Source organism: Suricata suricatta, chromosome 4 (assembly GCF_006229205.1).
Source record: "Suricata suricatta isolate VVHF042 chromosome 4, meerkat_22Aug2017_6uvM2_HiC, whole genome shotgun sequence".
NCBI lineage: Eukaryota > Metazoa > Chordata > Mammalia > Carnivora > Herpestidae > Suricata > Suricata suricatta.
In genome coordinates, this window is record NC_043703.1 from 133,529,037 (window position 1) to 133,544,817 (window position 15,781).

The following is a 15,781-nucleotide window of genomic DNA, read 5'->3' on the forward strand; positions in this document are numbered from 1 at the left end:
CAACAGCCTTTCGAGGTAGACAGTGTTAGGTTGTGCTAGGGTTATTTTGTTTTTGTTTTAAGCGTATTTATTTATTTTGAGAGAAAGAGAGAGTGTGAGAGCAGGAGAGGGGCAGAGAGAGGAGAGAGAGAACATCCCAAACAGGCTCCACACTGTCAGCGCAGAGCCTGGATGAGGGGCTCAACATCACAAAGTGTGAGATGATGACCTGAGCCAAAATCAAGAGTCACACGCTTACCCGAGTGAGCTGCCCAGGTGCCCAACGCTAGTAGGTTTTTTTAATCTAAGGAAAATCAGGTTACGGAGGACAGCAGTCTACCCAAACTTACATCAAAGCTGAATGACCAGAAAGGCCTTGAACCCAGGCCTCTGACTTAAGGTCCTTTTCTCCTTCCAGACTTCCAGACATTCTGCTACTGTGGATAAAAAGCAGGGTCTACCCCAACCAACATTGAATTTGTTGCTTTTGGAAGTTAACTTTAAGAATTATCTCCACAATAAGTAGACTGACTTATTTGCAACAACTTGTATACTCTTTTTAAGGTTGGAGTGACTTTGGTCGTTGGCGGCCAGCTCTGTGGATCCTTAACATAAAATGGTTCTCTCCTTTGCTCAGATAACAACTTGAGTCGCATGACTTTTCAGAAGGTAGGTACCTCATGGTCAGCATCAGTGACTTAGTGGTAGGTCGGTTTAGTGGCATGGACAGATTCTACATTCTGTTCACTCATTCCAAGACAATAAAAACTGTAATACAGTAGTTTCAACCTGATCATAATGTGCTCTACTGATAAAACATGAGTATGTATTTCCTAGTCCACTTAAAATAAGGTAATATTGGGGAATTCAGCCATTTGCCACATATTTCGATGCTGATTTGATTAACTCTGGTATATTAAATAAAAATGCCTCTGCTTGGATGCACTTTCTCAGTAAAGAAAGGAATGAATTCTTATTTTTAGAGTCTACTGACTGCTTATGGAAAACAGGCACTTTGTGCCATTATAACTTCATGTCTATATATAGCCTCAATTTAATATAAAGGAAAAACCAAATGGTTGACGCCTGACACAGCTTCAACTCTTGTCCATTTATAGAGGGACCTTTTGCTAGGCCAGTCTCCACTCAGAACAATCAGATTAAATGTAGGAGTATTTTCAGTTTTTGTAAGTGTAAGAGGTATGTAACGTATAGTCATTTATATTTATTGAGGGGGCCATGTAGCATTTTGATTTGCTGTCAGTAGTGAAATTAGTTTTCTGATGAAAAGAGCAAAAACCCCTATATCTGGATTCCCTAAAGCGCACAGAGAAGCCTGCTGATATGCCTGTGTCATTACCAAGTCTTTTGCAAAACTGATTAAGGAGCATTTATAAAGTCAAGTGGTCAGGAAAGTTTCCCGTCTCTTGATCACATCCTCCCCCACACAGAGTCCCTCAGTCTCTCTGATATTCTTGTCTTCCAGACAGTTCCACTCTGTGGCTTTTCATGTGGCTGTGGTTGGAAAGTGTTGAGGCACAGTTTCCATAGCCCCTTAGCATAGAAGCCAGACAGCCTAGCTTTGGTGTTACTAGTTTATGTTTAATCCTAGAAATTATGTTTATTTACATAACAAGCAAATCTGGATAAATCAATACACGTAGATGGGGTTGTTCACGTAAGCTGCCATGCCCTGGGTTTCTTTGGTGGATGACAATATGTGACTGTCATCACAGGAGGCAAATGGCTGGGAAGGTAGAGGCGTCTAGACTCTTCCATCCGGAAGGACTGCCCCACATCCTCCAAGGTCTTCTCCTCCGAGACTACTCGGTGAAGGAAATGTGCGAATGTAACTAAAGGATCTAGAAGCAGCAGCGTGGTGCTTTCTTTATAAGAGGCTGAAGGGCAGGACCATAAGAGAGGTACGCAGACTGTTGCCTGAGTAGTGACACCCAGCGGTCCTGGGAGACACAGAGCCCTGCAGAGAAGCAGGACCCCCTCTCTGCACTCTGGCCAAGACAGGAGACGTCTGCCAACCGAGCTGAAAGGAAGAGAGGAACATGACACATTAACTATTTCTTCTGCCTCCTCTTTACTGTGTGAGTGTCCCTGAATGAATGACTTAGGAACTTCACCCCATCCTGAAGCATTAAAGCAGACAGAGGAAAAGTTCAGACTGACCTCGAAATGCTAAGGTGTTATTTAACAAATGTATTTAGTTACTTTCTGATTACTGAGCCTGCTTTCAAAGTATAAGGTTTTGCTTAGCCCTTATTAGTCCTTATGAGAACTAATATAGCATCAAATTTCGGATACCCTGTAAAGTACTTTGTGACTTTCTACATTGCTTGTACAGTAAAACCTTGGATTGTGAGTAACTTGTTCTGCGAGCATGCCACAAGACGAGCAAATATTTCTGACAAAGTATTACTTGAGGAGCACCTGGGTGGCTCAGTCGGTTAAGCATCTGACTTCGGCTCAGGTCATAATCTCAGGATTCATGAATTCGAGCCCCATGATGGGCTCTGTGCTGACAGCTAGCTCAGAGCCTGGAGCCTGCTTTGGATTCTGTATCTCCCTCTCTCTTTGTCCCTCCCCTGCTTGCACTGTCTCTCTCAATATATATCAAAAATAAATCAAATAATTTTTTTGTTTAACTTGATAAATGAGCGATTTGAGTAGTATGTGACACTGAACGTCACATGATCACAACTGAGCCAGTGGTTTTTGAAATTCGATTTCAAGATCGATATACGAGTGCTTTGGATTACAAACATGTTTCCGGAAAGAATTATTCTTGTGGAGTACTTCAAAATAAAGTTTCTGACATCAAGCTCTTTCCCCCTGCCCCACAAATTAGTGACCAGGACTAGGATTTGTGTGCCTTGTGTAGCTTCTGCTTGGTTTATCTGTTTATAGAAAGCGTCTCCTTATGCGTCTTGATTATTAAGAGTAATTGAAATATGTGCATCTTCCCACATAGAGCCCAAACTACTGATGTACCACACATCTTGTAGTACACACAGGGCATGCCTCAGTATCCCCAATCTGATTTGCCACAGGCAGCAGAGTGAGCTCAAGGTTGAAATTAGTTCAGGCTAGTTTAGAGCCACTTACTTAGCATGTGTTCTGTAGGAAAAACAGAAATTGCAAGCAGAATGGTGAATAAGGAGTGGAAAATATTAGAAGGGCAATGCCTGGTGCACAGCCACCTAGACTGGGCTGGAAGTTAGGATTGCACACCTCTTCTGACTTGCCCAGTGGTAAACCAGGGTGGCCTTCTAGCCCCATATAGCTGGGTCTTCAGAGACACCATAACCTGACTCCATCCACATGGCACATTCTTTGCATTGTTGGTGCCAGGATCGTGTCTCTTGACTCTTACATCACTGAAATCCATTGATTACCTAGGGAGTCTCTATTGCCATTTTAAGATGCTTTCATCTTTGTCTGCAAATGAATTTATATGAGAACGGAGGAGGTAGGTAGGATTAGAGGAGGGAGAAAATAGTGGGAGTGTGCATATCTGCTTTTCATCATGGCCACCAGCAAAAGTAACCTCCTTAACTGATAATCTTCTCATTTCAGGGATAGGGACCTATTATGGATTTAGCTTAGGTGCTCAAAATAAATACATGTTGATTAGATGAATGAATAAAAGAATGAATGAGGACAGGGGAGAGCCATGAGATGGAAATGGAAATTAAAAATAACCTTGGGTCATCAGTAGAAGTTGACTCTGGACAGAAAAAACAATAAATCAGTGGGAAACTCAGGTAAAGGGTAGACCATGTCTGTCTCTTTCATAGATATATTATAGTGTCCTTCACAAAAATTAGTCCACAACAGATATGTGCTGAATTCATTCTTTCAGCAAATATTTGGGTGCCTCTGATATGCAAGGCACTATTCTTGGTTCATGGGAATTCTTTGCCCTCAGGAACTTTCTGCATTCTGGTGGCAGAGACAGATAATTCACAAGGAGAACAGGCAAAAAAAAAAATGTAATGTCAGGTAGTGTAAAGAACATGAAACATAAAAAAATATGTTCAGTTACGGGGATAGAGAGTGAAGGAAGGGGTTGGTCAGGGAGCGAGGGTGGTCAGAATTCTCTAAGGAGGGGACATTTCATCTAGGTCTGGAAACAAGGGTGGGAACAAACCACGAAAAGATATGAGTTGCCCCTTCCAGGCAAAGGGCACCATAGGGGCCAAGGTGAGAACTGGCTTGGGGAGCTGGAGGAACAACAAAGAAACAGCGCTGCTGGAACCCAGTGATGGGGGTGGGGGGGCAGTAGGGTGAGAGCAGATTGGAGAGAAGTCCTACGTCATGCCAGGTAGGGCTCTGTTGGCCATGGTGAGGGGCCTGGGGGTCTCGGTGTAAGTGTGAGAGAAAGGTATTACAATGTTTTAACAGGGAAATGACATAATAGAACAGAGTTTTTAAGGATAACTCTGGCTACTGTGTGGAGAATCAGCTTGGGGCAGGGCAAATTTGCATGGAGGACCAAAGGGGACCAGTGAGGAAGGATTAGCATATAATCCAGGTGAGAAGGGATGGACCAGAATGATAGTAGTAGCACTGAAGGTAATTTTTTTAAAAAAGGGGGGACTTTGGAAAACCAGCCTGAACTATTGTGAAGGGTCCTGGAAAGATAACACCTACCTGAAGTCTCACAAAAGGTGCCCCCTCCAGCTGGTTTCTTATCTAGGATCCTCTGACTCTCTGAGAATCTTCTCCTTCACCACTTTTTACTCCTGTGATGGGCAGAACAATGCCCCCCCCCAAAACACACACATAAAAAGATGTCCCAATTCCCAGCACCTGTGAATGTGCTACCTGACTTGGCAAAGGGGATTTGGCAGATGTGATTAAGTTAAGGGCCTTGAGATGGGAAAATTAATCCTGAACTTCTCAGTGGTTCCAGTCTAATTGTATGTGTCCTTAGAAGCAGAGGTCCTTCCTTGTCTGGAGTCAGAGGCAGAGGTGACTATGGAAGAAAGGTCCAAGAGACACAGTATTGCTGGCTCTGAGAAAGGGGCCATGAGCCAAGAATATGTATGGCTTCTAGAAGGTAGAAGAGGCAATGGAACTGATTGTCCCCTAGAGCCTCCAGAAAGGAGCACAGCCTTGCGGACACCCTGATTTCAAGCGGGTGATATCTGTTAGGATTCCAACCTACACAACTGTAAGATAAGAGATTTGTGTTGTTTTAAGCCCCTAAATTTTGGGAATGTGTTACAGCAGGAAAGAAAATGAAGACACCCTCCTGCACCACCTTGGATCTGAAGCTAGAGCTGGAGGTTCTTGATCCTAGGATGGAGAAAGTCAAGAGATTCTGGCATTAAAAAATGGGCTCTTTAATTTTCACCAAAACACAGTAATGGTAATTATGGGGCTCTGCTTTCTTCCCAATGCCTCAGGACGGTATGACCGCCACAAGTGCTGGCTTGAAAGCCCACCAGTCATTTATCATGTGGGTTTTTGTTCAGTCGCTCACTGTAGACTAGGGGCTTTAGTCTAGGGACTCCAAGTTAGGGAGCCTCAGGCTCTCAGAGACACCAAAAGGCAAATGGTGTAAGATATGCCATTCATCCCCCATGCCACACACCTTGGGAGAATTCAGTATTCAGCCTTCACATGCCTCTGTTTATTTGGTGCTTTACAAAGAGCAACAGTCAAAATGACTCCTAAGAAATAACTGAATGGCATGGGGCTCCTGGGTGGTTCAGTCGGGTAAGTGTCTGACTCTTGATTTCAACTCAGGTCATGATCTGGTGGTTAGGAGTTCAAGCCCCACATCAGGCTCTGTGCTGACAGTGCAGGGCCTGCTTAGGCTTCTCTCTCTCCACGCCCCCTCTTCCCCTCCCTAGCTCTCTGTCCCTTTCTCCCTCAAAGTAAATAAAATTAAAGAAGTAATTGAATGGCAACGTGGTGATGGGGAGTAACAACCTGTAAATTCTGCTGAGCCCGTACCAACCAGCCCTCATGCTCTATTGTAATCAGTAGATTTCTGTTCCAAGACCTGACCCAGGTTCATATCCAGACTGAGCTTGGTAAGTCCTCTTCTTGCCTTAAGATTCCTCACCCGTTCTGTAACTTCTGTATTTTAATAGAAATATCCAATAATAGAGTTGAGTCCTTAAAGCCTTGTGATTGCTCACTACTCTTTTCCACCAGGTTGTCTGACTCTCTCAGGGTTTATAGTTTTCATGGGAATGTGAGTGACTGTAAACCTGATGGACATCATGAGTTCATATCTGGAGTTCCTATGCTCTCCAAATTGTGTTTCTTAATTCATGCTGTTCTCTAAGCTTATGTTATTTGGGGGAGGTTGATTGCTTTCAACAAGTTTATTCCATGTTTTATCTTTTGGGGATGATTTGCCTTATGTGTTGTCTTGCTATTGAAACTTCATCTCCTTAACTTTTGGACTTTCTCTGACCCCTCTTAGCTCTAGGGCTGTAACTTATTGATAGAGGCAGGAGAGCAGGAGCCCGTTCAGGACTTTGGAGTTTGCTGATACAATGCAATTGTTTCCAGAAAGTAGCTTACCCACTGTGACCTATTTTCTGCCCTTATACATGGGCATAGGAATCCAGATGGTTTGATTAAATATAGCCTCCCCTGGTTCTGAAGGGAACACTTTTCAGCATGGAATATAGAGAATTAGCCACATGATTCCCATTAACATTAATGGGGAGTACTAAGGCATTCTTCATATTCTGAGCTGCAAATGCAGCCCTAATGCTTGCTAAAGGGACATTTCTTCCATTTATAGAACATCTGGCTTCTAGTGCTGTGCGAGTGCATGAAAAATTTCTTGCCCCAAGAATATGCATTTTGAGGCAGCTGGTCGTAGCCCAGCACTTCTCAAACTTTAGTTGCTGTTAGAGCCATCTCGTGAGTTGTTCACAGCGGAGGTTCTGGGGCCTCGTTTTTGTGGAATTTCACTTTAGTGAATCAGGCAGAGCCCAAGTACCTTTGTTTTTAGCACCCATAGTGTGTGGACTATGGATTAGAGTCTGAGGAATGTCACTTCATCTCTCCTAACTTTTGATTGCTCATTTGATTATAAGACTGCTAATATCAGCATGATAAGTTTTTTTCAGGATTAAATGTGATAAAATATGTAAAACACCCACCACAATTCAATAATTGTGTTTTCCTTCTCCCTCCCATCCCATTGACCAAGACATAAGTGCTCAAGAGTAAAGGCAGGTGGTCACTAACCAGCCTTCTGCCGGCCATTCTGCTGACTGGACACAGTATACTCAGGAAAATATGTGGGAATGGCCCTGATTGTCACAGGAGGGCATCACTGTACAAATAGTTCCCGAGGTACTGGACACACACCTGAAATTTACTGAAGCTGTTTCTTCTCCTATAATACAAGACAAAAAACATCTACTTTGTAGAGTTGTTATGAGAATTCAAAATATGGATAGTAATATGCCTGGCATTCCCCACAACATAATAGGCGCTTAATAAGTCACAGCTTTTATCATTTTTTTCATTCATTCACTCATTTCACAAATAGTTGCCGAAAACCTTCGACACATCAGGTACTGCCATGGCTGCTGGGATAGACGGTCGATGTAAATTTCACAGAGCTTACAACTGAATGGGGGCAAGTAAGCAAGTTCTGTGTGTTGAGTACTTCATGTCTTTCTCTGGGTTGGAAATAGTAGAAGCAAGTCCAGGACTTGAAAAGAAGAAAAGCATCACATGCAGGAAAGTGACATGACAGGAAAATGCTAATGAAAAAAATTGGTCATTGTATGTGTTATGAGCTCACTTACTAAGTAAATATTATTAAGTTTCTAGGATATCAGTTCGTGTATTCTCCCAGCCTACGTCCCTTTACTTCTGTTACTTACAAATGATAAGGGTAACAGCTGAAGTTATGTGGAGACATAAGATTCATCTAGTTGACTCAAGCAAGTATGGTCTTTGTCCTACAGGGGAAGGATCGAGGGTCTTATTAATATGTCAGCAAAGCTCTTGCTCTTTTGTTTTCCTGTTTTATATTCCAGTTAATGAAAGTGTTTCAACATCAGCAGTGGTAGAAGCTTCAGTCCTCCTTTTCTTTGTTTTGTTTTGTTTTGTTTTTACTCTATTTTAAACAACTTTGCCCTCCTGTTTGCAAACCTGATCAACCGGAATTCCCAAACTTTGCTGATACACAAGACAAACCACAAACAAGAAAAACCCTCAGCCATTGCCCTTTGGTTGTACATCTTTAATTTCCAGAAGGCTTAACAAATAAGCCTTGACAGGATATTTCATCCTTCAGCATACCAGTTCAAGCCACTTACTGATGAGCTAGCCATGTCTTTTAAAGCATAGTAGAAGCATAGTCTAGTAGAAGCATAGTACTAATTTGATCCGTAATCTACTTGTGGAATATGGTGCGCTTACTGATTCAGGAAATAGTGACCCATAGGCATCAACCTGCAACCAGCATCATTAGCCTGATGTGGTGAAAGTGTGGAATGATCCAAGGGGAAGGGTGTGGTATGAAATATACATGAATCTGTGAATAGTCTTGGTATGAAGCTGGTAATTGACCAAGCTGTCTTCTACTAACTGTTCCCTTGAGAAATTTTGTCCTAGAAGATGGTGGAAGATCAAATGGCAGGCGCCACTCTCCACAGCCTTTGAACTTTCTTGTGTCTGAAAGCAATGGGCTGACTTCTTTCCAATGGTTTCAAGGTAGTTTCTATTTTCCCCTCCTTGCTATTTAAGGTCCTTACCCCAAACCTAAAAATCGCAGGTAGAAAGGAGATACAAAGTAACTCCTCATTATCAACTTATTGTGGGCCCTTGGTTAGGAGTTTTAAGTTAGGATATGGCTGATGAGAAAAATTTGGACCTTGCTCTGAGTGGGCATGGTTCTCAGATAGTGATAGACATATTGGATTCAGACTTGCAAGCTGAAGAGTAGGAAGCCTGGGAATATCATTCTCCTGCAGTTTTGAAAAAAAGACATAGCTACATATGGTGGCCCAGAAGAGACATCCTTATAGCAGTTTTTAAATGCCACATTTATTTAAAATGAAGTTGAAATATGGTATGTACACCAAATTCTATAAACTTTTTGAACTCAGTCTTCTAGGGGAATAAGAACCATAGCAATTCTAGGGTCTTTATCCTCTCATTGTTGAAGTTAGTGGTAAGTTTGAATTGATGTAAGAATGACTCCCCTTGGGAAATTAATTTGGCCTGTTTACTTTAAATGGATTGAACTGAACAGATTGGAAGATTTGGGCCTTGGAAAGTTTTTACAGTGGTTATTTTCTTGTATATTGAGATCTTTGGCTTTTAGTAGATTTTTTTTTTGGCCTAGGACTTCCCTCAGTAAATAATTTCATGCTATAGAAATGTCATGCCCTCAAATCTTGGTTCCAATAATATGGGAGGGGAGGCATGCTGTAAATAAAAATTAATCATTTTGCAACATCTAAGCAGCAGCCTGTGTGCCACATGGGGAATGAATTACTGCCTTTAGTCCCAGAAAACATCACATAAATCATTTAAAAATTGATTTCGTTGCTACAGAATTGCAGGCTTTTGATAAGGGCCTCCTTTCATCCGTGTAATCTTCAGGTCATGAACCTGCGGGAAATAGAGAGTTCTGCAAAATGAACGAATCTTTTCAACCTGTTTTATTATCTTCCCACCTCTCTCCAACTTTTTAGTTACCTTCCATTGACCTTGGATCTGAGAATTTTCTCCCTGCATCTGTGGGGGAAAAAATTAATTTTGTTCCAAGTCAAGGATAAGAGGAACAGGAAAGTCAAATTTCTCCTGACGAAGTCACATCCACTGGGCTTTTTATTACTAATAAGCAATAAGGGTATCTGTAAGGTGGTCCAAGAAGCATTGGCCTTAGTTTCCTAAGACCTGAGTTTGAATCCAAATAGTTTTAATCTTGGGAAAATTAGGATAAGCCAGGTTTTGCTGCAATAACAGAGAACTCCAAAATTTTCAGTGGTGAAAACAGGAGACATTTATTTCTTGCTCATGCTGGATTCCATTATCATTAGCTGGGGTCTCTGCTCTGCCCTGTCCTCACTTGATGCTGGACAGTCCTCCTTCTGAAATATCACTGCATGTGCTGGCACAGGGAAGGGAAGATGGTTTTTAAGGACTCCCACCTGAAAACAACACATGCCTCTCTCCTAATATTTCATTAGCCAAAGCAAATCACATGGCCATATCTAATTTCAATGGGAAGGTGAAGTGCAAGGCTCCTTTGTGTCCAGAGCAGTGAAAGTATTGATGTTCTATCACTTTAAACATCAATTTTCTTATCTGCCAATCATATACACTGCCCTCCTCTGAGTGTTGTAATCAATGAAATGTTGTGATTAATTGAAATATTCAATCTCGGTTAAATAATAATGTATTCAGCTGCTATGATGTGTCACTTACCATGCTAACAATGCACTATATTATTTTATGTTGTATTCAGGAAAACTCTCTATATATTATTATCTCCTCTCTACAGATGAAACTGATGCTTAGAATTGTAAAGTAAATTTCTCATGAATCAATCAGCAAATGGTCTGGAGCCATGACATTATCCATGCCAACTGACTCCCCACCCTGTTCTATAAGGGAGGTTTACACTATAGAACCACTTGAGAGCTGGCATGGCCATATCATGAGATCAAGTCAATATGTAAATATCTTGCCTTCTTGAAAATTACCAGAGGACCATGTGCTAAGAACAGTGTTACTGCACTGATCCCTAGGAGCCTCTCTTCCCACTTCATTCTGTCCCTCCAGGTGCACCTCTTCCTACCCAACTTTGTTGCTGAGAGAGGCGTCAGGAGAGCTAAATATAATCAAAAGTTTAGCAAGTCCTCGATGATATCTGCATCATTTGTTTAGAGCAGTTTGGCTTAGAGCAGCTATTTTGAACTTCATACCCATCAGTTCCAATCATATATGCATTACTAGACTGACAGCTCCAAGAACAACCGTGTGCCGTATTCATCAGGAATCAAGAACAGTTTCTGGCACAATACAGGGGCTCAGAAAACATTTATTGACTGTATAAATGAATGCTATTACATCTTATCTTTTAAAAAGGACAGAGTTAGTGTTTCTATTTTATGGCTTAACATGGTTTACAAACCAGTATACCAAAATTTACTTGGAAATATTAGAATTTCCTGTGAATCAGAGACCATGCTGACCAGTTAATCTTCACTCCACTACTGGCTTTGGTCAAATAAAGAAAAGCCTCAAGAAAATCCATACCAACGTCACACTTGGAGAATGAGAACCAATGGTTTAAAGGAAACAAAGTACTTATTTATCTTTTCTTGCAGTTGCTGAGAACTGTGATCAATATTGGCAATATAGTAATATACAGAGCAGAAACATGTTGCCTGTCTCCATGGAGCTTACAACTCATTTGTGGGGCAAGCCCCAAATAGACACACACAAGGAAGACAAAATTGTAAACTTCGGTAAGAACAGTGCAGGAATGACTTTCTCTTACCTACCCGCAAAGCTTCCTTTATATCTGCCCCATCGTCATCTGTTTGTCTTAGGAAGACATGAGAAGAAAATCTTTGTACTTCTTGAAAAACCCAATGCAAAGGCTGAGTTGCATCACTATGCAGTGCCCACTCCCGCATTTTCCTCTTTAAATACTTCATTCACACCTATACACAAATGAAGGCATAGTGTCTTGACATCGCGAGTAGCATGGAGTTTTCCACTACTGAACGACAGATGTAAAAGCTGCCTCATTTTCAAGGTCTACCAGGTCTCCTTTATCAAACTTGCATTGCCTAAATCTCTAAGAGCAGGAAATCAAGTCACCCTAGTGATGCCTTGGGGCTGAAGTCACCCAAAACACCCTTAAATTTTCATCACGTTTTGTTTGAGCATTTCAGCCCCGAGGGAAATCCAGCAGGATTCCAGTAGAGCAGTTTCTAATTCATTCTCCTAGATTCATGCCTCTGCTTAGTACGAAGGAGAAACCTTTTCAGCCAAGGGGGAAAATAATAAATAGAATATGAAGGCAGCTGAGAAATGATCGCCTCTCCAAGCACAGGCTGTTAGTATGTGTGCACAGAATACCAATGGCCTGGGCTTCCCCTTCTCTTACCGAGGAGAGGTCCCACAGGGACTTGTGGGTCATTGATCTGAACACATCCAGGGAGCACACCACAGACTGGCCTTCCAAGTAGCCTGGTAGAACCACCCCCTTTCTACTGCAGAAGATCCTCACAGCCAAGATTTCCCCAAACACAGCAAGGGGCCATTTTGACCCGGTTCTGTTGCCATCTTCATGTGCACAGCATATTTAGACTGTAAAGAAAAATACATAGGAGTCCTTCAATTTCTATTCTTTCCTGTTTCTTCACCAAACTATATTTCCAGCTGTGGCTACGTTGGGTAACTCCACCCCTTTTAATTTCTGGATGGAAACATGATGAAAAGTTCATGAAAAAACTTCGAATTCTGAAATGTTTGCCATATATCCTAGGTCTGATTATGAGGGAGAGAAAACTATATCCCTAGCTTTGTTGCCTGAAAGGATCCAGCTATATAAAATGAGCCCTTAGTTCAGAGATTGTGGTTACATGTGGAAGATCTAAAACAAACAAACAAATAAAACTAAATACCACATTCATCGTCTCATCTCAGAAAGGAAAGATAATACATTTCAGTCATGTGACTTGTTAGACTATGTCACAATTAGGTTTAAAGGCACTCAAAGTTCTCATTTCAGCCTCTTCTTTACTGGAAGTGTGATTCATATTACCTTTCCTCCAGTGACCATGGGTATAACTGAATACATTTAAGTGTTTTTGAATAAGACAGAAGACTTCTAAAAGATAGTTTATATGTTTTGGTCTTTACTGCTAATGCTTTTGTCTGAACAGCATAGGTCAATTAGGGTAGGTTGGAAGTCCACAAGACAAAAGGGTATTAACATTGATTTGGTAAGGTTGGTCAAAAAGCTGCTTTTTATCTTCAAAGTTGATACCACAGACCTGCCTTCTACAGACTGTAGACATTTGAGTTAGACTGTAGCTGAGGTGAATTTTCAGTGAGCTCTGCAGCCCTTACCTAGTCCTTCCTTGTGGGTTTTCCATTGAGAAACAGCTTCCAGAATTACACAACAGGTTGTGGGGAATAACTTACATTTGTCTATGAAGAGAATGAGAAAGAAAAGAGAAAAAGGAGAGAGAGGAATAAAAAAAAGAGAATAAAACCTTATTTTGTTGGACTAAGGAAGTGAGTCACCATTGATGTGTAAATATTAGGTTGCAACACATCAAAGTGTTCTGATAGAAGCTGTCAACACCCTAGTTTGTACTTTTCCACGGAACTCACTGTCACCTTTCTCAGACGTGAGACATAGGACATGTGAACTTTGGACATGTGAACTATGTCTTTGGAAAGATGGTTGGAAAAGGTCCTAAGTGCCATCCACTAGGGCTTAATCTAGTGAGAGGGTCCCAGGGCAGCCAGCAGTGAGCATGGAGTTATTCAATGCCTTGTGAAAAGATTAAGAGAAGAAGATTGATGGTCAGGGACAGATTAGAGCTCATTTAATCTATGTGCTAACGTACATAATTTTCCATATTTCAAGTAAAATGACTTATCTATTTCTAAAACTCAGAACCCAAATAAAATGAAGGTTTACTATACTGATGAGACTCAGTGACTAACCAAACTGTCACAAAAGAGAGTCATGAGAAGAAAAAGTTCTCTTGTGAGTGTAAAGATTCAGAAAAGGATGAAGGGAGGAGCAGGAAAGAGCCCTTTCAACAAAATAGAAAGAAACGGCTATTCACGCAAGGCAATATTTAGGAGGTAGGCGTTCTTACCCTTGAGTGGCTCTTGATGTCAGGACAAAGTAGGAGAGGCTATTGCAGACAGTGAAGACCCAAATCTTAGGCTTTTCAGCAGCCAGGTGTTTGTAATCCAAAAGGTTGCCTCATCCCCATCTTTGGAAGTGGTCCAGTTCAGAACCTCAGCCAGAAGTATCATAGACAGGATTTCTCTCATTAGTCGAGAAGGTATTTTATGTGACATTGGGGTCCATTTAAACACTTAGCAACCCAGACATCTAAGTTAGAGACTACCTGTGGACTCTACAAAATCATAATATTAGCACCTTACATCTGTCTCATTGGCCCAGCATCCCTGGAAAGAGGTCTCCTTGCAGTACTTCTCGGGGTATAAGAATTTATCTGTAGAATGGTGCCAAACTCTAACAAAATTGAGTTTAAAAAGTATTGTTTCCATTTCTTTTTCTTTATGGTTCTATTACAATCATTGGGGACATTGCCTTAAAATTTGATTTTATCTTGAAAAGATCAAAGCCCTGAAAGTACACTCTAGCCAAGTCCAGAACCCCAAATGGGGTCTTCGGTGGAAAGGGAGGAAGAGGTGATGGGAGGGGCGTTGGTGCCGAAGACCGTGTTTCAAGCTTTGGGACCAGCGTGACCCAAAGAATTGAAGAAGGGATTGTGGATGGCAGTTATTTTATTTCATTTTGACAGCTGAAAGGCAAGTGGCTTCCGATGTATTGAGAGGTACTTTGCTCCCGCTCTTGGTACACCAGCTCTCCCCCCCGACAGTGGCAAGAACCCACCCCAGCGACCGGCTCAATGAGTGAAGGAGCAAATTGCTGAGCATTGCATCTGACATTGGAGATGTCAGTTGCAGGCAGTCAGGAAACCGGGGGTTGTAATTTGAACAAAATGTCACTGTTTAGAGATTTTTTTTGTAACGTGCTTTTTCTGTGATGATAAATCACAGGCCTGCACAGGGGATAATAACACAAAATGTTTGACAGCTTTTCTTACAATTGTTTGGCATTTTGTTTGCCTAATTATTGTCAGCATCACCCACGCTGGTAAATTGTTGTTGAAGAGGCCTCAGTGGTGACTGTCAGAGTATTCATCTGTCATTCTGCTCCTGTCACCGGGGTTACAGTTTGGACGTCACCGATCTTCGCTATGGGAAAGGCTTGATTAACCTTGGAGTCCTCTGTCTGTGTGGCGATGTAGTTCCACTGTGCGACCGGATAGGAAAACAAAGCAGAAAAAGTTGATGGAGAATTTCTGAAAGGTCATATTTTTTAAAAAGGATAATTTACTTCAGTTACGTTCTTTGATACACTGAGGGAAGTGCAGAGAAATCACTTGCCTTATGGGTATGGATTGGGAAATTATCTATTTATGTAATCACCCTGCTTTGCAAGAGAAGGGAATTAATTGCATTAATTAACTCCAGTAAAAACTGGATTGTCACAGGGGGAGTGTTGACATAATGCGCTTTGCCATGATCTGAGATGCTCTTGGAAATAGTGGCTATCTCTGTAATCATTTTTCTTTCTCTGGGACCTCATTTGATGATGTTCTTGCCGTAAACTAAGGCTGTCTATGAGGAGGGTCAAAAAAAAAAAAAAAAAGGAAAGGTCATAGAAAGGGTGGTAAAGAACGCCTTTCCATAATTGTCATTGATTTATTTTTTTACAGGAGTTGCATTATCATTTCTCAGGTTTCCTCTGACTCTGGCCCATCTACTTTTCCCCCAGTAGCCAATGACGAGTGAGTGGGACATAGTGAGTCAAATGCCATCCTCTTTTTAGGAACTGCATGAGGGGAACTTGTTTAAAAGATTTCCCTGCATTGTATCTAAAAAGGTTTTCTGAAATATATGGAGAAGTGTCTATGTGCTAGAAAGACTCCATCGCACACTGGAAGTCATTTAAATTGAGCTAAGATCTACAAGTTATTTTCACCATGCCTTTAGCTAA

General features: G+C 41.5%; 1 protein-coding gene across 15 annotated transcripts in view; it reads left to right on the forward strand.

Annotated features, from left to right (window-relative positions):
• Positions 1-15,781, forward strand: part of SLC8A1 (solute carrier family 8 member A1) — a 364,284-nt gene that overhangs the window by 218,265 nt on the left and 130,238 nt on the right. The window lies entirely within an intron of this gene.